Source organism: Oryctolagus cuniculus, chromosome 8 (assembly GCF_964237555.1).
Source record: "Oryctolagus cuniculus chromosome 8, mOryCun1.1, whole genome shotgun sequence".
In the NCBI taxonomy this organism is placed as follows: Eukaryota; Metazoa; Chordata; class Mammalia; order Lagomorpha; family Leporidae; genus Oryctolagus; species Oryctolagus cuniculus.
Window position 1 is genome coordinate 49,703,348 of NC_091439.1, and position 21,295 is coordinate 49,724,642.

A 21,295-nucleotide genomic window follows, 5' to 3' on the forward strand; every position below is an offset into this window, starting at 1 on the left:
AATACTAGAATCATGACAAATTTCTAATTCATATACCTATCTTCATTTAAGGTTAATTTTGGTTATAAATTTATAATATCTTTATGTCAACTGCTTTATTTTCCCTACTTTAAATTTTTCAATCATTAGACCCCATTCTTTGATTAAGAAAGCACTTTAAATATAATCAGACTTCAAATTGCATCTGTTTGGTTGTAGCAAATAAAGTGAATTTCCCACTAAATCGTAATTTTAAAGTATGAAATTTGAATTGAACATAATTTTTCACTTTCTCTGGAATGTGGAGGTGGTGGGTTATCATAAATTCTCAAAGGAAAAGACTTGCTCCCAACAAATGTAAATTTGTGCAGCTTAAGTCTTCTCTAAGGTATCATAAATTCAGTATCTCCCAGGACTTTTTCCAGAGGACATAGACAGTTTTTCACTTTCCCTAAGACAGATTATCATATACCTCTTAAAAAGAAGCATAATAATAATCCCCAGGACCTAGGCAGATGGAAAACAATTCTCCCCATAGGCCAATGTGAGAAGGAAGACAGAAGCGCGTGGTGGTAGACAAGATGATCGTTTTTATGCCTCTAAGTCTGGGGGGAAAAGAGTGTTTTACGTCTCTATTTGATTTAAAATATGGAGTTTTGCCTTTGAAAAATAGCACTTGAAAAAAGTTTCTACTATTTTAAGTCCTGAAATCCTTGATAAACACACTAATAGCAGAGGATATTGCTTACACTCTGCTGCTTCAGATGCTGACATTGTTTATTCTAAAAGGCACTAGGTGATCCTACGTAGGAATGTGAGGCTTTGAGGTATTACAACACAAACCTATCAGCACATCTTCATAAATCTGTCTTGAAGAAAGCAACAGGAACTCAGAAAACTTTGCTTAGTCATTCTCCTATCTTCACAGGAAGGTTTAATCTTAATTAAAAATGACTTGTATGTATCATCACTACGTGAAGAAATAAACAAGATCTGACAAGTCTGAAGACATATCTTATTATAGTGCTAATAAATTATTTATTGAGTCAAATAAATGGATAATTAACTCTATTTAAGGTGTCAATTAATAATACTTTAGGGGCCAGCACCTCCTGTAGTGCCGCCATCCCATATGGTCACCGGTTCAAGTCCTGACTGCTCCACTTCCCATCCAGCTCTCTGCCATGACCTAGGAAAGCAGTAGAAGATGGCCCAAATCCTTGGGCCCCTGAACCCACATGGGAAACTGGGAAGCAACTCCTGGTTCCTGGCTTCAGATCAGCATAGCTCCGGTCATTGGAGACATTTGGGGAGTGGACCAGCAGATGAAGACTGACTCTCTCTCTCTCTTTCTCTCTCCCCCTATCTCTTCCTCTCTCTCTGCCTCTGCCTCTCTGTAACTCTGCCTTTCAAATAAATAAATAAATATTTAAAAATAATAATGATAATATTTTAAGGTAAGTCTGTATTGTATGAGGAGTCTGGGGCAGATAAGACTGGTTTGGATCTTGGTTCTAGTGTTTATTGACTATGACAATAAGAAAGTTATTTCTATTCCCTGAGCTTCATTCTTCTCATAAGCAAAAGGTTTAATGCCATGTCCAAAGATTTTGTAAGACTTCAATTTTAAAATAAAAATGTCATATTATAAGTAACCAATCAATGTTGGCTTTAATTTAGAGTTATACAATTGCAGTTTTGATCATAGATAGCTTAATGTTTTTAAACAAACAACATATGTGCTTACTGAATTCTATGTCCCACTAATGCTTAGATTATGAAAATACTGTATGATTAGAGTTGAATTTGTTACAGAAAAGTAAAGCAGAGCAATTCTTTTTTCACAAATCCCTTCAGCTGGTTACGTACGAGAACTGTGAATGCTTTATTATTGTTTACAAATGTTCTTACTCTTATCTATTGTTCCTGGTCCTGCTGATTGAAAAATTGAAAAAAAAAGATTGGATATTTTCATATGAGAATCTTACTTCCTTCTGTCTAAATTATTCTCAGAGCCCAAGTATATAAAAAAGATATAAACATAATTATATATAAGTATATAAAAAGAGATATATTTCTTTAAGTCACCAGAAAGCCATACAGTGAAAATATCAATGTGCAATTGATTTGGAAATATGTGATCATAAACAATTTAGGAAAGGCCCTGAGAAGATAGGAAAAAGAATGCTAATTCTCAAGTAACTCTGAATAATTTCAATACCAGTCAATTGAAGCCTGCATAAAATGATTGTGTTCTGTTGCAGGAGAGACACTTTCAAAAGTTATAAATACAGAATATGAACATAGTTTCAAAAATTATACTATGAAAAAAGAAGACATAAAATTAGTAAATGTAATGATGGAACAGTAGAATAATATCTAAAGAAGAAAAGATATACCAAACCAATCTGCATCAAGAGAACAGACATGTTTGTGTGTGTATGTGTGTGCACTATAATAATAATAATAATAAATAAATAAGTTTTCTGTGGTGTGTTTTTACTGATTCACTTGTGGTTATTTTATTTCTTCAATTCAGTTAAACTTCCCTTTCATGTGTAAGGTAGAGCAAGGAAGAGAACCAGGGTTATCCAATTAAAGGGATCTACATGGCTTTGAGTCCAGGAAGAGATTGCGTAGACACATTCCCCCTATCATCTTGCTAAGTACAGGTGGAAATTCTGATCATTACATTAAATATCAGAAGCTTTGGAAAGGAAAAGGAGAGCAGATCATCTGGGGCTTTTAGGATTGGGGAACAACATAACATACATTCTCTGAATTTTATTTATACTGCAAAATCCCACACCTGGTGTCAGAGAAGCCTATATCCTGAAAACCTGTCAAATGTTGACTCCAGAAATGATTTCCCTCTTTAGGAAAATGATCCAGAAAAGCACAGATTAGTAGGACAAAAGCATTTTACATAACACTCACCGTGCTGTAGCCAGACATCATCCATGAAACAGTGGCCACAACCTGACAGTTTTCAGCAAAGTTCTTTACCCATTGCTTGTGAAGGAGTTGGACAAGTTCAACTGAGTCATCGTTCCAAACAGGCAGGAAAGAAGCTGCCCCCCACCACACCAACCCAATGTCAGAAGGGTCCACACAGAAAACCGAAGAAGGTGCTCTCCTTTCCCAGCAAGTATGGCATTAGGGAAGTCAAGTGAAGAACTCGCCCTCTGCAGGCTCCCAACATTCTGCTCCTGCAAATATCCATAGATGCAAAGAGGGAAATATGGATTTCCTCCCCTCCAGAGCAGTAATGAAGCCACAGTTCCTATACCTTACTGATACGTTACCAATAAAGATGGGCTACAATGGAATCTTTAAATAAGATTCAGTCTCTTAACATAATAACCTGAATATGCAAGATGTGGTTGAAAAGCATTCATTTTAGTGTCAAGAAGTCCTTAACTTGAATGATAATGTTAGGTAGGAAGTCAGAAATGAGCTTATGTGTATGTGACAAAGGCCTAAGCAGCTGACATCTAGGTCCAGCATCCGCATCTCAAAGTCATCCCCATAACCTTCCAGGTGCAGCCCAGTATCTGCACTTCAAACGCCCTGCCCCTTCTATCCAATAACCATCCTTCATCTAAGGCTTATCTAAGGCGATGCCAGCCAGGCTTCCCCCCTGTCTGATAACTTCAGGGGGGAAACTCGGAAAGGAATGTTTCCTATTTAAATCCAAAAAGTCCTTTGCTCCAGGAGGAGAAGAGGCAGGAAGGCAAGACCCATCCCCTTAAATACCCCAGCCTCAAGGAGACTGCACGCTCAGCCCTCTGCCTCTTTGTTGAGCCCCCCACCTGATCAGTCCTGAAAAAACTGAGTAACCTCGTGAAACAAAAACAACAACAACGACAAAAAACAGAAGTAATGAGTTGACCTAATAACAATACTTACTGTGCAGTTTCAGCATTGTTTAATAGTCAAAAGACTAGATTCATAGATCAGTGGAACAGACAAGAGATCCCAAGTAACCAAATAACAGTGAAAAGAAATCGACTATTGAGCTCACCACCATTTAGGTCTCAGAGGTTAACTGCTCCCTGTGTGGAACAAACATTGCCAATCAGCAAAATAGATTCGTAGATATTAAGGATTATGTGTGGTGGGATAGAAGGGGATGGGTGTGACTATAAAGGAATAATACAAAATATTTTTGTAGTGATGGAATAATTCTATATAGGATAACATTCAGTTCCTTGCAATAATTTTGTACACTTGTGACAAATTGCATAAAAATATGCAAATACAAAATACCTATGCTGATCTCTTATATTTAATGTTGTGCTGTAGTTACATAAACAGTTGAGGAGAAGGGGGAGTACTCACGAATATAAAACTTCACTGTAATTGCTGCAACTTCCTACAAATGTATATATTTTTCACAAAAGAAAAATTTCATTTTTCATTTCTTTTTATAGAAAGCTTATTTTTAATAAATATAAATTTTATAAGTACAAGTTTGGGATAATAGCAGTTCTTCCCCCCATAACCGCCTTCCCACCCCCAAGCCATCCCATCTCCTACTCAATCTCCCAGTCTCCCAGCCCATTCTTCATTAAGATTCATTTTTAATTATCTTTATATACAGAAGATCAACTCAATACTAAGTAAAGATTTCAACAGACTGCACCCACAGACACAAAAAGTATACAGTACTGTTTGAAGACTAGTTTTACCATTAATTCTCATAGTACAACACATTGAGGACAGAGGTCCTACATGGGGAACAAGTGCACCGAAACTCCTGTTGTTGATTTAACAATTGACACTCTTATTTATGACGTCAATGATCATCCGAGGCTCTTGTCATGAGCTGCCAAAGCAAGGGAAGCCTCTTGAGTCCACAAACTCTGACATTATTTGGACAGGGCCATAATCACAGTGGAAATTTTACATCTTTTTTTTTTTTTTCACTCAAGGGTAAATGGTGAAGGGTGAATATTTTTCTACTCTATGATGTAACATGTAATTCACTAATCAGAATTTGAGATTTTGTGTTAAGAACCTAGTTTCTGTATTTGTATTTGAATTAAGAAAAAAACACTATTATGTTTAGTCAGTTTTACACAGTTCATAAATGAAGGTTAGGGAATAGGAGTCAGTGTCTTTAAAAAAGTATATCACTTTGATCCAAGATGCCACTTTAATGAAGTGAATGTATCCACAGCCATATTGTGGTCAAGTCAAGCCCTTGTAGAGTGTTTAGTTTTACTTTTAGGCAAGATGTTCCATAATTACAAACTAGATCAAAAAGGTTGATAGTACCAGGCAGATTATTTATGCATTTACCATTGTTCTAGCAGGGTGTTCTATAATTACAAACCAGATTGAAAAGGTTGAATGTACTGTTTAGATTAACTATGTCTTTACAGTAGTTCTATTTATATTTTATGTAGTTACTTCCTCTATTAGTGAGAATTTGGTTTCAAATACTTTTATGATATTATGGAATTATCTTTTGTTCCCTTTAAGTCTACTCAATTCTGCTTTATGTAAGCTGAAGGTGTGTTATTATACAAAATAATATTATAACTGCTAGGTCTTTCTAAAGAACTAAACTCTTGTAATGAAGTATCTCTGTTTATCTCTGGTAATAGTTCTCCTTTTTTTCCTTTTTTTGAATTTATTTAAGATACACAAATATCATGTATTTTAGGGACATAGGGATACTTCCCACCCCACTGATTCTTGCCCAAGATTCCGTACTTCTTCCTCCATCCTCTCTTATTCCCTCTCTTAATTTTTACAATGATCTGCTTTCAGTTACTTTATACTCACAAAATTAACCCTACACTAAGTAAAGAGTTCAACAAATAATAATAAGAAAAAAAAAAACAAAACTGTTCCTCAACAGTACATACAAGGGCTGTAAACAATCATCAAATTGCAAAATGTCACTGTCACTCCTATATATTACACTTTTGGTACTCTCTTAGTTATCACAGTTAGAAAGCATATGGAATATGTCTTTTTGGGACTGTTTGTTTCCAGCTGAAACCATTTTGTTTCAAAAGACAGGATTTCATTATTTTTTACAGCTGAGTGGTATTCCATAGTAAGCATATAAAATATATATACATAGTAAACATAATACATATATATATCATAATTTATTTATCCAGTCATCAATTGATGGACATCTGAGTTGGTTCATTATCTTAGCTATTGTGAACTGAGCTGCAACAAATATAGGGGTACAGATAATTCTTTCTTATGTCAATTTCATTTCCCTTGGGTAAAATCCCAGGAATGGGATTGATGGGTCATATGGTAGATCCGTTTTCAGCTTTCTGAGGTGTCTCCATAATGTCTTCCACAGTGGCTGTGTTAGTTCACATTCCCACCAATAGTGCATTAAGTTACTTTTTCCCCCATATCCTTGCCAGCATTTCTTACATGTTGATTTCTGTATGAGAGACATTCTAACTGGGATGAAATGAAAGTTCATTGTGGTTTTAATTAGCAATTCCCTGCTGGCTAATCATTCTGAGCATTTTTTTTTTCCTGTGTCTATTGCCCATTTGAATTTCCTCTCTTGGAAAATGCCAATTCAAGTCCTTTGCCCATTTATTAACTGAATTTTTTGTTTTGTTGAGTTTCTTGAGCTCTTTATGGATTCTGGATATTAATCCTTTATCAGTTCCATAGTTTTCAAATATTTTCTCACATTCAGTCAGTTGTCTCTTCACTTTGCTGAATATATCTTTTGCAATGCAGAAGCTTCTCTGCTTGATGTAATCCCATTGGCCAATTTTAGTTTTGATTGCCTATGCTTCTGGGGTCTTTTCAATCAAGTTTTTAACCTATGCCTATGTCTTGCAGAGTTTACTCAATATTCTCCTGTAATAATTTGGTGGAATCAGGTCAGAGATTTTGATCTCTGATCCATTTTAAGTAGAATTTTGTATAAGGTGTTAAGGTAGGGGTCTTGTTTCATACTTCTGCATGCAGAGATCTCATTTTCTGAGCATCATTTGTTGAAGAGACTGTCTTTTCTCTGGGGATTGATTAGAGTGCCTTTATCAAGGATAAGTTGGTTGTAAATGTGTGGGTTGATTTCTGGAATTTCTATGCTGTTTCATTAGTCTACATGTTTATTTTTGTTCCAGTACCAGACTATTTTGATTATATGTGCCTTTTAGTATGTCTTAAATTGGTAATGTGATACCTCTATCTTTGTTTTTGTTGTATAGGATTGCCTGAACAATTCAGGATCTCTTGTGTTTCCATATGAATTTTATCATCATTTTTTCTAAATCTGAGTAGAATGTCATTATTTTGATTGGGAACCCATTGAATATGTATATTGCTTTCTGTAGGATGGACATTTTGATGATATTAATTCATCCAATCCACAAACATGAAAGATTTTCCATTTTTCTGTGTCTTCTATTTGTTTCTTTAATGTTTTATAATTTTTCATCATAGAGATCTTTTACCTCCTTAGTTAAATGTATATAAAGCTATTTATTTTTTGCAGCTATGGTGAATGCGATTGATCTTACAAATTTATTCTTAGCTGTAGAATTTTCTTGTATACAAGGGCTATTGATTCTTGTGTGCTAATTCTAAATCATTTCTTTTTACCAAAGTCTTTTATGCATTCCAATTATCTCTTAGTTGAGTCTTTTGGTTTCCAAATATACATAGAATCATGTCATCTGCAAGTAGATATGATTTTATTTCCTCCTTCCCAATTTGTATCCCTTTGATTTTTTTTTTCTCTTGCCTAATGACTCTGGCTAAAACTTCCAGGACTATATTGAATCGCAATAATGAAAGTGGGCATCCTTTTCTGGTTCTGGATCTGAATGAAAATGCTTCCAACTTTTTCTATTCAATAAGATACTTGCTATGATTTTGTCAAAAATTGCATTTATGGTTTTCTCTTGAAGTCTAAAGTACAGCACATCAATATAACTACCATAGCCAACTCATACTTTCCAAATTTATGAATATTTTTAATTTTTGATATAACATCTTTAATTTACATTATAGTCAAAACCTAATCACCCCACTAACTAAAGAATTCCACAAAGCAAAAAGACCAGAGTTCAGCAGAAAAGTATGGAACACTTCATGAAATTGCACCTCATACCTGTGCAGGAGCTATGTTGATGTTCTCTGTATCATTCAAATTTTAGTATTAGTGTTGTTGAAATGAGCACTACCAAAAATCTTTTAACATCCATTGACATTCAGTACATTTGTATGTTTATATTTAAAATATGTATTTTTAAAATAATTATCTTTTATCTTGTGATACCTACGTAATTTTTCTTCACTTAATCCTAGTGAAAATTCTTTGAAATATATCTTCCCATATTTTGAAGCTGGCTAATTTTTGTATAACAATAAATTATGACTTTTAATGGTATCATTTACTCCTTTAATATTTAATGTATTTATAGAAACATTTGGGTTTATGTTTACCACTTAAAAATATATTTTCTTGTCTTCATTCTTGTATGTTGTTAATTTAGTCTTGCTTTCATTATATCTTTTGGATTTTTTCCATGCAATTGCTTGAATGAATACATCATTTTTTAGTTCAATAGCATACATTATAATGAAGTTTTGAATAACACAGAAACTATATTCTAGATATAACTGCTTTCAAATTGCACTAAATTTCTATTCACTCATTCTTTTGAAAATTATTTTGTTTTTTCATATTTTAGATAAATATGCAAGAAATTTTTCTGACACTACATTTCATTGAAATATACATTTATTAAAATCAAATTAAGTTTCTCAAATTATGCTTTCTAACATGTATTGTGTTTGACTATTTGATATCTTTAAAATAGTTAATTTACAGGCAAAGCCTTAATACATGAATTTTGGGTTCTGGCCCCACAGTAACTGTAATCAAATTCCATCCTTACCATCAACTGATCCAAAGCATTTTATGCAGCCTTTCTTTGTCTTTTTTTCTCATCTCTTCTACAAATCAAACTCTGGTTGCAGAAGATGTAAGCCATTAATATTTAACCCAAAAGGAATTTATTTCAGGGCTTTCAGAGTAATAAACCAGTGTATAAGAACTGGAAAGCTCGGCCGGCGCTGCGGTTCACTAGGCTAATCCTCCACCTGCGGTGCTGGCACACTGGGTTCTAGTCCCAGTCGGGGTGCCAGAATCTGTCCTGGTTGCTCCTCTTCCAGTCCAGCTCTCTGCTGTGGCCCGGGAAGACAGTGGAGAATGGCCCAGGTCCTTGGGCCCTGCACCCACATGGGAGACCAAGAGGAAGCTCCTGTAGGAAGCTCCTGGCTTCAGATCCACGAAGCGCGCTGGCCGCAATGCACCTGTCGTAGTGGCCACTTGGGGGGTGAACCAATGGAAAAAGTAAGACCTTTCTCTCTCTCTCTCTCTCTCTCTCTCTCTCTCTCACTGTCTAACTCTACCTGTCAAAAGAAGGAGAAGGAGAAGAAGAAGAAGCTGACCTCTCAGGAAACCGGCTGGCAAAGGTGCTAATTCAGTAACTGGTGGGAGAGCCATGTTGTCTATTATACAACCAGGAAAAGTTTCCATCAGGGAGCTGCCATTGTAGCTCTTAGTGCAAACTCCCTGTAATATTGGGGCCTATTTCTTACATTGTAACAGAGTTAAATATCTTAACGCAGGTAGCACATGTGGTACATTATTAGCAAAACATTGTATTGAAGTTTTGTTTTCCTTTGAGATTCAGGAGATGGTATATACCATTGTTGTTTCTTTCTTTTTTTAAATTTATTTATTTATTTGAAAGAATTACACAGAGAGGAAAGACAGAGAGAGAGAAAAAGAGAAAAAGGTCCTCCATCCGCTGGTCCACTCCCCAGATAGTTGCAATGGCTGGAGTTGCACCTATCCTAAGCCAGGAAGCCAGGAGCTTCTTCTGTGACTCCCACATGGGTGCAGGAGCCCAAGGACTTGGGCCATCTTTTACTGCTTTCCCAGGCCATAGCGGAGAGCTGTATCAGAAGTGGAGTAGCCAGGTCTCGAACCAGCGCCCATATGGGATGCCAGACTTCAGGCCAGGGTGTTAACCTGCTTTACCACAGCACTGGCCCCTTATTGTTTCTTCTAAACCTGAATTTTCTTAGGAGAAAAACTGTCTCCTAAAAGTTGCAAATATAAACTGTATTACAGACTAAACTAATATATGCTCCAAAAAATTAAGAAAATTAACTATGAACTTAATTTTTAGGGTCATTGTGTAATTTGTCTACATAATTTTTACTCTAGAAACTATTTGCTAGATATTATCTTTTACTTATTGCAATGACATAAACAAAGAAATATAACAAGGCCCTAATATAATACTTTAAAAATCAAAAAGCTAAAAACCAGGAAATAATAAATATTTAGTTGTCATTTTATTATAATCATTATATATACTGAAATGTGTAGTTTTAGGATTCAAAATACTGTCATAATTACTCATATTTAGATGATTATTTATGTATCTTTGGACATGGGTGAAGGGCTGTTCATGTTATATTTTGCAAAGTATGGTTTCTATTTGATTTTAAGTACATTTTATTCCTTACAGTCTAAAATTTAAAGTAGGCTTAATATTTGTGGGTGTGGAAATTATTTCATATAATGTTATTGTTGTATATTAAATATCATTGCAAATCATATTTAAACTTCATGATATGTGAAATTTCGGTTAAAATTTAAGTATGAATGATGCATTAAACCTGATTTGCACACTATTTAAAGATTCAAATTAAATATTATAAATAATTCTAATGTAAGTTCATTAATCCAACTAAAGTCTCAAAATGTGTGTAGCTACAACTTCATTTCATTTGAATTGGTTTGCATGCTGAGTTCATCTCCAGGAAAAAAATTATAATTCATGACAGCAGATTTCCTATACTGTACAAATACTCTCCAAAGCAATAGTTAGAAATGCAGCAACATATTTCATTAAAACAACAAATATAATCAATTTAATGAGAAATACATATTGACTAAAAAGAAAGTTATGACTTCATAAGGTTAGAATTTAAACTGTATAATATAATATGGATGTAAAAATCAGTAATTTGGGACCGCCACATGCAGTGCCAGTAGCAAGGAGGGAAGCTGCATATTAAGACATCCTCTTTGGACTCCAAATCCTAGAGAAGTGAGAGTAAATCTCCAAAGAAAAACAGCTTCAATTTAGATCTCAAGAATTTCCAGTTTGTGATCAAACAAATATGACTCAATACAAAAAATCAGCCAATAAGCTACTAAGCAAAATGCCATGAATGGAATGAACACAAGACAGGCTTTGACTAGCTGAAATGTTAAAATTATTTGAAACCTGTGAATATTTTTTCCTATGAATGGAACTTTAAAGAAAAAAAATTAGCATTATGGAAATGAGTAACCAGTAGACACATTTATTTATTTTTTCAAAAGATTTATTTATTTATTTATGGAAAGGCAAAGTTACAGAGAGGCAGAAGCAGAGAGAGGTCTTCCATTCCCTGGTTCACTCCCCAAAAGACTGCAGTGGCCAGAACTGAGCGAATCCAAACCAGTAGCTTCTTCTGGGTCTCCCAGGTGAGTACAGGGGCCCAAGCACTTGGGCCATGTTCTACTGCTTTCCCAGGCAATAGCAGAAAGGTGAATTGGAAGTGGAGCAGCAAGGACTGGAACCGGCACCCATATGGGATGCCTACACTGCAGACGTGGCTTTACCTGCTACCCAGCAGCTCCAGTCCCCAGGAGACACATTTAAAATAGAAATAAACAGGAGTTTTAAGTTAAAAATATAATGAAATAACACTAAAATGTGGATTAAATGGTGCAGGAAATGTTCCTGAAAAAATAACACAATTGAAAGAACATTCTAACTAACATAACGAAAACTGAACTGCAAGAAACAATGAAATATGACAGCTAAAAGAGGTTTAAGGATATATAGAATACATAAATCTAATAATCATATATTTCATCAATATTTTAGAAGGAGAAACTTAAGGAAAGAGAAATATTATTTGAGAGATAAAAAGTAAAATTAAAAATGATGAAAGATCTACATTCCAGAAACCGAGTGAGTATCAACTAGGGTGAATAAAATAAACACACATGCGGAGGAACCAGAATGAAACTGCAGATATCAATTTATAAGAAATATATTTTGCCGGCGCCGTGGCTCAATAGGCTAATCCTCCACCTTGCGGCGCCGGCACACCGGGTTCTAGTCCCGGTTGGGGCGCCGGATTCTGTCCCGGTTGCCCCTCTTCCAGGCCAGCTCTCTGCTATGGCCAGGGAGTGCAGTGGAGGATGGCCCAGGTGCTTGGGCCCTGCACCCCATGGGAGACCAGGAAAAGCACCTGGCTCCTGGCTCCTGCCAGGATCAGCGCGGTGCGTCGGCTGCAGCGGCGGCCATTGGAGAGTGAACCAACGGCAAAAGGAAGACCTTTCTCTCTGTCTCTCTCGTCTCTCTCTCTCTCACTGTCCACTCTGCCTGTCAAAAAAAAAAAAAAAAAAAAAAAAAAAGAAATATATTTTTGTTTGTCTACTTGAGGAATAACTGACAAAGGCAGTTAGTATATATTTAAAGTGTAGCTGATTATGATATAAAAATGCATTGTGAAATAATCTCCCCAATTAAATGAATTAACATAGCCATCCTTCACACAGTCACAATTTTCTTTTTTATATGTGGTAAAACAGTTAAGAGCCACCCTGTTGGAAAATTTCAAGTGTACAGTAAAGTGCGATTACTTCAGTCATTGTTTCAGCACACTAGGTCTTCAAATTCTGCAAATGTGCAACAGAGGTTTGCATTTGCTGATCAAAACTTCCCATCCTCCAAAAACTACCATTGTGTCCTCTACATCTATGACTATCACCGTTTACAACTTCAAATATAAATAGTTTACATGCATTTTTACTGTTTACAAATTCAAATAAATGCAATCATGTGCTAATGGGATACACAAAATAATGAGAAATTAAAATGTCAGAAACTGGAATTTTGAATTCAGAAAATATACTTTCAAACATATGGGTTTCTTTATAAGTATGAATAATCATAGTAAATTTTGAAGGAGTTAAAAAGAAAAAAAACTTTTGAAAAATGGCACAAAATTCATAAATTGTTAACAGTTAAAGCATTCTGAAGTCTTTATATTTTGAAAATTTTATATTTTTGAAGTGCTGTTAAAGTGTATGTGTTATACTTGGATAGGCACAATTTCCAAATTGTGACATTTATAAAGAAAAATTATAAACTGGATTTCAAAAAAATAAGGAGAAATGGAATGAAAGGTAAAAAATGTTTATAATAGCTACCCTCAAAAATGCTAGAAAGTCAAGAGATGCACAAATAAAGTGTGAAACTATGGAGCAAAATGCTGAAAGATATTTAATGGATGGGAATTCTCAGAAAAAACTAAATTTGAAAGCAAGATAACTGCAAATTAGACGTTTAAAACTTAAATATGGGCACTGGGGATGTGGCATAGTGGGCAAAGCCACCACCTGCAGTGCCGGCATCCCATATGGGTGCCAGTTCATGTCCCAGCTGCTCCATTTCTGATCCAGCTCTCTGCTATGGCCTGAGAAAACAGTGGAAGATGGTCCAAGTCTCTGTGTCCTCTACACCTGCATGGCAGACCTGGAGGAAGCTCCAGGCTCCTGGGGCAGTTCCTTCTGTTGCTGCCATCTGTGGAGTGAACCAGCAGATAGAAGATAAAATCAATATTAAAGAAAATATAAAAATGATCCTTAAAAGTTTGAAAATCATTTTTAAAAATATTTATTTATGTATTTGAAAGGCAGAGTTACACGGAGTGAGGAGAAGCAGAGAGAGAGAGAGGTCTTTCATTTGATGGTTCACTTCCCAATTGTCCTCAATGGCCGGACCTGTGCCTATCCGAAGCCAGGAGCCAGGAATTTCCTCCAGGTCTCCCACACGGGTACAGGGGCCCAAGGACTTGGGCCATCTTCTACTGCTTTCCCAGGCCATATCAGAGAACTGGATGGGAAGTGGAGTAGCTGGATCTCTAACCGGCACCCATATGGGATGCCAGTGCCCCAGGCCAGAGCATTAACCCGCTGTGCCACAGCACTGGCACCTTGAAAATCATTTTCAAACAGAAAGCTTACTCTGCTAGCAAAACAATTAAATTTGAAGCCAATAACAATATAAGCAATGAAATCAACTATCTACTTTGAATTTAAAAACATATTTCTAACTACTTAAAGTTTCAGAATCAAGCAAAACAAAACAAATCGACCATATATTAAGATATGTAGGTTCGGCTGGCACCACGGCTCACTTGGCTAATCCTCCTCCTGCGGCGCTGGCACCCCGGGTTCTAGTCCCGGTTGGGGCACTGGATTCTGTCCTGGTTGCTCCTCTTCCAGTCCAGTTCTCTGCTGTGGCCCAGGAGGGCAGTGGAGGATGGCCCAAGTGCTTGGGCCCTATACCTGCATGGGAGACCAGGAGGAAGCACCTGGCTCCTGGCTTTAGACCAGCTCAGTGTGCTGGCCATAGCGGTCATTTGGGGGGTGAACCAACGGAAAAGGAAGACCTTTCTCTCTGTCTCTCTCTCTCACTAACTATGCCTGTCCAAAAAAAAAAAAAATATGTAAATTCAACCAAAATAGCAATGAGTGGAAATTTACAGCTTTAAAGGTATTTATTAGGAAAGAAAAATGCTTCACTAAATTAAAGATCCACATTAGTTTGAAAAGAACTGAAGAATGCAGCCCAAGAAAGTAGAAGAAAGTGATATAAAGGAACTGTTCTTATACAGATCATTCCTATTAATATAATAGAACACAAACATAAAACACAAGATAGAAAAGGCAAAATTAGCTTTTAAAAGCTAGGTATGGGCTGGCGCCATGGCTCAATAGGCTAATCCTCCACCTGTGGTGCCAGCACCCCAGGTTCTAGTCCTGGTAGGGGCGCTGGATTCTAGTCCTGGTTCTAGTCCTGGTTGGTTGCTCCTCTTTCTGTCCAGCTCTCTGCTGTGGCCTGGGAGTGCAGTGGAGGATGGCCCAAGTGCTTGGGCCCTGCACTTGCAGGGGAGACCAGGGTAAACACCTGGTCCTGGCTACAGATCAGCACGGTGCGCCGGCCGCAGTGGCCATTGGGAGGTGAATCAACGGAAAAAGGACTATCTTTCTCTCTGTCTCTCTCTCTCACTGTCCGCTCTACCTGTCAAAAAAAAAAAAAAAAAAAAAAAAGCTAGGTATGAAAGAGCCAATTTCTGGTTACATATGCAAGAAAATAGGAGAGAAAAGGAGCAAATGTAGAAGTGCTGTAGTCACAAAGCAGATGCTGTACTGGGTAGTTGCCATTAAGTTATGTTGTTACAGAAAATTAGAGAATATCTCAATGGTTAAAAATAGCAATGAATTATTACATGTTCAGGTAAAATTAAGCATAATTCCTTATGTTTATTAGTTGTAGACCCTCTATGAAACTTAACTGCTAGTTTCAAAGCTAAGAAACTAAAATGTGTTAGAATCCCACATTAACTCTTAATACTGTTCGGTAGATAATATATATTCCAATGTTTAGTCATCAAAGGAGGTCACATGGCCAAGGCTGCTGTTAAATCATCCAAGAAATTATATATATGTGTGTAATATATACACACATTTATAATCCCTGTATATTTTTGAGATACATATATGTATGTATATATATATATGAATATAGGAAATCATTATCATAGGGAGTGATCATAAAAGGAGGACTCTGATAAGAAACAGAAATATTTTAAATAATTAGTAACAACTACCAAAATAGATAATAAGAAAATACTATGGAACTCTGTGTGGAAAAGTTAATTTATTCATAAGCGAAATGCATATTTTCCTATAAAGCACATAACTTACCAACACTCAATCTTTGAGAATTAAGCCAGGCTTGTACATTTGTTAGCCGAGTTTGCATTCAAAACTGAGGTTTATTAGGGGTGGGTATTTGCTGTAGAAGTTGAGAGGCCACTTGTGAAGCACACATCCCACATTGGAGTGCCAGTTCTAGGCCTGGATACCCTGTTTCCAATACAGCTTTCTGCTAATGCACCAAGAAGACTGTAGAGAACAGTCCAAGCGGTTGTGCCTTTGCCAACCATGTGGAAGACAAGGACTGAATTCCTGGCTCCAGACGTGGCTGTCATAGCTGTCAAGGAAGTCAACTGGGTGATGAAAAATATTTCTACATGTCTGTCCCTCTCTCTGTGTCACTAACCTTTCAAATAAATAATTAATAAATCTTTTAAAAAAGAAATAGCTAGAAAACAAGAAAGAGATTAGATGAAATTGAGCATGCTTAAGAGTTTAAAAGACTGAGTTTGACTCTTCTTGAATATAAGAGGAGAAGTAATAGAAACATCTTTAAATTAAAACATTAAGATTTTATTAAGTGAGTGATTTTGCTTGAATTTAAAAAAGAACTGTTATATACATTTGATTAAATGGCTAGGCACATCTACTGATTTATAAGACATGGTCTTATAAAAAGCATGCTGCTTAAGCTCTATTTACTTTTTGTTTCTACCTTTTGAATGGGACAAGAACCTCAGGAACTAAGTAATAATGAGTTAAAATTATAGGATTCACCATTGTTGCTCTGATCTTCTTTAATGCGGTTGAGAGAAAGAAGTTAAGCTCTACTGTAGGTAAAATGCACTCCATACAGATCAGTGAAGATATAAAGGAACCACGTATGTACAGAAATGTCATCATTTGTACAGAGATAAGTGTAGAAATCCTTCTCACCAGATGGTAACAATGCTCTGTCGAAGTACTGCGGATGAACTGCAATTTTTCCCATTTTTAAAGTTGGTCTTATGGCACTGGATAGCAAAAATGAGCATGAACATGATCTTTTTGATTTGTCTCTGTATCCAGGAAGACAAGCAGAATGCTTCTGGCTAAGACAAAGAGCAATTGTGGTTATATTTTTGTCAATTTTTTACATGTCAAAGAACTTGTTAGGGAGATCAGCAGATTTGAAAATAACAAAACGTGAGCACCTGCTCCTTTACTCACTTTGTCTACCAGGAATTGACAGGTGCTTTTAAAATGAACTGGTAGCAATTGCTAAAAGAAAATACGTATTTAGACTCACAAAGACACAGAGCTGTTAAAGGCGACATTACCTTATGGAAGGATGGGTTGAGTAGAAAAAGATGGAAAGTAGGGTTGAGAGAATTAATTTGGGAGGTGGAAACATCACAAAGTCCCAGATCCTATTGTGCCTCAACTCTGCAGAAATAAAAAGGATGCATTTTGTTTGCTTCTTTTTCACACATATTTTCACTTTCATTTAGAGGTCACAGTAAATGATTTTTCCAATAACTGTGGTTTTTCTGACAGCACCAAACAAAACAAAACAAAAAAAAACAAAAACAAAAAGCAAATCTTTCATTTCTTTTTCTCTCTTCTTTCCTCTTTGGACAAGAATCAACAAAGATCTGTCATTTATAGTAAAAATTGGTTGCAAATATTTCTTCTTCCAACATATACTATTCAGCAGTGTGTTCTACTAAGAAATGAAAGACATCTGGGACTATTACTTTCAACTTCTTACCTTCCAGAAATGAGAATGAGGACCAAATAGGAGCAATGAAGGTAGTAGTAATGCCTGGAAAGCTATTAGAATACTCTAATGAAATGCATTATTGGATTACAAAATAGTTAATTGAAGTCATCATCATTACAATGGTTGATTCCTTTGATGTATTGCCTTTGGGCATGATTAAAGATTTAGCAATATTGGTCTTACATCCTGAGATGTGAAAAATGCCTAATCATTTGTTCAATAGTATAAGGATTGCTTAGAATCAAAAAAGCTTGGAAAATGCTGTCGGCATATAAATTAGCCTGGCAAATATTTTCCAATCAAGATAGCAGTCCTTTTTTCTAAAGAACACACATATATAGAAGACATAAACCTGTTGATGTTAAAAAAAATCACTACAATTTTAGAGCTGTGAACAGTAGAGTAGTATAAACACTGTGTTGAGTCAAAGGATCTAGATTCCAATCTCTGATTCTCTACTATTTAAGGGGTGATGTTTATAAGAACATAATAGTCACCTGGGTCTACAGTCTCCTTGTGTTTTTAGGTAGTCTAAATCTCCTTTCAAATGTAAACTTATGGGGCCAATGCCATGACTCACTCGGTTAATCTGCCTCAGGTGCCAGCATCCCATATGGGTGCCGGTTCTAGTCCTGGCTGCTCCTCTTCCAGTCCAGCTCTCTGCTGTGGCCCGGGAAGGCAGTGGAGGATGGCCCAAGTGCTTGGGCCCTGCACCCCATGGGAGACCAGGAGGAAGCACCTGGCTCCTGGCTTTGGATTGGTATAACTCCAGCCGTGGTGTCCATTTTGGGGGTGAAGCAAGGGAAGGAAGACCTTTTGATCTCTCTGTCTAACTCTATCTGTCAAATAAATAAAAAAAAAATGTAAATGTCTATATCATTCATGATACAGAACATGAAAAATAGTGAATACCACTGCAACAATAAGCTAAATCAAGATTACCCAGGGCATTTATTTAAAGAAATATTAAAAATTCTCAGAAAAGTTTAACTTCCATACTATAATTCCTAATTTTATTCAAACTTTTTGTAAGTTTTAGGATGTAAATAGCAAACTAATAGAAGTAGTAACTGAGATGCATGTTTGGTTTAGTGGTTATGACTACTGCATCCTATACGGAAGTGCCTTGGTCTGATTCTGGTTGTGGCTTCCAATCCCATGCTCCTGTCAACACAAACACAGAGAGGCAACCATGATAGCTCACATTGTTGGGCCCATCTGACATAGAAGTCCTGGATTGTGTTCCTGGCTCTGGCCTAGCTCAGTCCCAACTGGTGTGGGTATTTGGGAAGTGAATCAGTGGATGGGAACTTTTTATATCTGTTTGGCTCTCTCTCTCCCTCTCTATCTGCCTCTATGTCTCTTGAATTAAAAAAAAAAAAAAAAAGTAGTTAACAGAAAAATGAAAGATTGGAAATCATCAGTGTTTAAACATTACATACCCCATTTCTCATAAAATGAATAGCTGATTTTCCAGAGTATCTATGTGCTAGGCATTATTCATATGAAGTATGTACTGTCACCATATGTTTATATTAATACAAGTATATTATGGAAGGAGAAGTGAACCATGCAGAGCTCAAGTAATTTTTCCAAGTTCAAAGACCAGTTAAGTGAAAGAGAAGATGGCAAGCATTTAGCCAGCCTCTAGAACTTGCACTTGTAACTCCTTAACTACATTAACATTGCTCTCCCACGAAAGCATAGTCCAGCACATGTCATTGTGGTTCTGCATGCTAAACCACTACCTGTAACACCAGCAGCCCATATTGGACTGCCAGTTCAAGGTGTGGTTACTCCCTTTCCAATCCAATTTGCTGCTAATATACCTGGGAAGGCAGCAGGTGATGGCCCAAGTACTTGGAACCCTGCCAAACATGTAATAATCCAGGATATAGTTCCTGGCTTTAGAGTTTGGTCTAGCAAAGACCTGGCCATTACAGTTACTGGGGAGTGAACCAACAGATGAAAGATAGTTTCTCTCTCTCTCTCTCTCACCCTCTCTCTCTCTCTCTCTCTCTCTGTCTTTCTTTCAAAAATAGATAAGGATTTTAAAAAAGAAGCTTAGCCCTTGTAGCCCAATACTCACTGATTACTTGTCCTATTAGTCTGGAATAAATATTTATTAGTTTAATTTTGCTCTAGTCAGAGTATCCAAGGTTAATGTCACCTTCTTCAAGAGGCATTTTTTAAAGATTTGTTTACTTATTTGAAAGGCAGTGAAAGAGAGAGAGAGAGAGAGAGAGAGAGAGTCTTCCATCTGCTGGTTCATTTCCCAAATAGCCGCAACAGCCAGTTCCAGGTCTGGGTCAGGCCAAAAGCAGAAACCTAGAACTTCATCTGGGTCCCTCAGGTGAGTGGCAGAGGCCCAGGCACTTGGGCCACCCTCTGCTGCCTTTTCAGACACAGCAGCAGGAAGCTGGATTAATGAAGCAGCCAGGACTCAAACAGGTGCTCATATAGGATGCTTATATCCCAGGCGCCAGCTTAACACACTATACCATGAAGTTGGCCCCAAAGGGGAAACTCTTAAACAAACTGATTGTTAAGTATTAATGGCAAGAAATTTATTTGGTATTTAACTTTGTAATGAACATCTACCAGGCATTATGTAAAATATTGAAGTCATTTTACTTTAAACGGATTTAATGTTGCAAAGGTCTTTGATATTTGATGTATGAGAATTTTCATTTTAAAGCAATAGTTTAGCTCTAAAGGACTAATAAGATCTGAGAGAATGCAATTTCATTTATGTTATTCCTTTATGCCTGGGGCTTAGCAGAAATGAAGGTGATGGCATTCTTTATGAACTTATTTAATGGCTATGTAAGTTTTAACCTGTTCATTAGAGGAATTTTTTTGTTTGGAAGAGTTAGGACACTTAAGCATGCTTTCAGATTAGCCTGAACATTTCTGATTTCTAGAAGGTACCTGCTTTAATTTATTCACATAAAAAAGTGGTTTCCTTGAAAATTATAAACTAGTATTTTCATGTTTATGCTCAAAGTCTAGGATTTTTAAATTTTAAAATGCCAACCAAAGATGTAAAAGTGTTTAAATATATATATAATATATATATATATGATTAAGGTTTAAAATACTATACTAGTATAATTTATTTTTCAATATTTTGTTGCATAACTGACAGATTTCTCTCTTCACATGAAAAGGACAAAATCAGTGTGCTTCCTAGGAACTGTCAATGTTGGAGAAGTAAAAGTCATAATATTTTCTAAATAATGGTTATCTTGAAATATAATGAAGATAATACTTAATGAAGATGATACTTAAATGAAGAATAAAAACTAGTTAATGACTTACCAACATTTTAGGGAATATTTTAATGTTTTCCACAAATACTCATATATCTGAATGACAAGTAGGGGAAAACTTATTTCTATCATTTTTATAATTTGGCAATGTTACGTCTTAACACTTATATTACCAAAATTTAAAAAGAGGACTGACACTCACATAAAAAGGTTTTCACAATAAAATTAATCCAAAGGAAGCCTAGAAACCATTATTGGTTTGGGGAGATCTTTCATGATATCATGATATCAAAAGCAATGAAAAGAATGGCAATTATTAAACACTACTGTAAATATCAAATATGATTGACATATTTGAGCATATGTAATTTATTAGATCTCATGGAAATCTTGCTTCTCACCTACAATTCCATTTCTTCACTGCTTGGATACATTTGAATATTTCAAATATCCTGATATTTGAAATCACAC

At 36.1% G+C, this 21,295-nt stretch overlaps 1 non-coding gene across 1 annotated transcript; it reads right to left on the bottom strand.

The window, feature by feature from the left end:
• Positions 1-8,055: 8,055 nt before the first annotated feature.
• Positions 8,056-8,162, bottom strand: LOC127483324 (U6 spliceosomal RNA). The gene has a single exon (XR_007909522.1). It is a non-coding gene; the product is annotated as a U6 spliceosomal RNA (small nuclear RNA).
• Positions 8,163-21,295: the final 13,133 nt, after the last annotated feature.